Here is a 1,000-nt window from a genome sequence, read left to right as displayed (position 1 = left end):
CAATTATTGATATACCATGGTTAATTGATCTATCTACGATGATATAATTGAAAGATTTCAAAATTAATATGATTTCATTATACTGACATTCATAGTTCTCATGATTACACTCCTGACATGTTGGATGATTTCAAATTGTCATGAAACTGATACAGTAGTGTTTATTCACCATAAGTAAGGTACTGTAACAATTTCATAATGATCTGTATAGTGGATGTCATTGTCACATCCCTGTAGGTATCAAGTGGAACAGCCATGTACCATGTATAATATGGATGAATGTCAAAATGATATTAATGTATTTAATTATCATGTATATATGTATTGGAAGTGAATTGAAGTGGTAAAGATTTCTATCTTCAATGTTAGTATTGGTCAGTTGACAAGTTGAATAGCAAATATCCTGAAATGATACCAAAGTATCTGAAATTGATATACATTGTTGCTAACATGATTTATAATGTGATATATTGATTTGAAATGGTTTTGAAATGGTTTCATTGATATTCTAATTGTCTAATCTATTATTTGAAATTAACTTATATAAGTCATTATAATGATATAATATTATGTTATAATATGATTATATATTCAATTTGGAGTATATTGATATATAATATATTGATTTATAATGAGTATTTATTGAGATAATGAATTAAGATGAATAAAAGTCAAAATGTTGGGTCTGACCTTAGTCGTGGGTTGGGTTTGGGTTTGGGTTTGGGTTTGGGTTTGGGTTTGGGTTTGGGTTTGGGTTTGGGTTTGGGTTTGGGTTTGGGTTTGGGTTTGGGTTTGGGTTTGGGTTTGGGTTTGGGTTTGGGTTTGGGTTTGGGTTGGGTTTGGGTTTGGGTTTGGGTTTGGGTTTTTGGTTTGGGTTTGGGTTTGGGTTTGGGTTGGGTTTGGGTTTGGGTTTGGGTTTGGGTTTGGGTTTGGGTTTGGGTTTGGGTTTGGGTTTGGGTTTGGGTTTGGGTTTGGGTTTGGGTTTGGGTTTGGGTTTGGG

Source organism: Naegleria gruberi (genome assembly GCF_000004985.1).
Source record: "Naegleria gruberi genomic scaffold NAEGRscaffold_67, whole genome shotgun sequence".
In the NCBI taxonomy this organism is placed as follows: domain Eukaryota; phylum Heterolobosea; class Eutetramitea; order Acrasida; family Naegleriidae; genus Naegleria; species Naegleria gruberi.
This window is presented reverse-complemented; position numbering follows the sequence as displayed.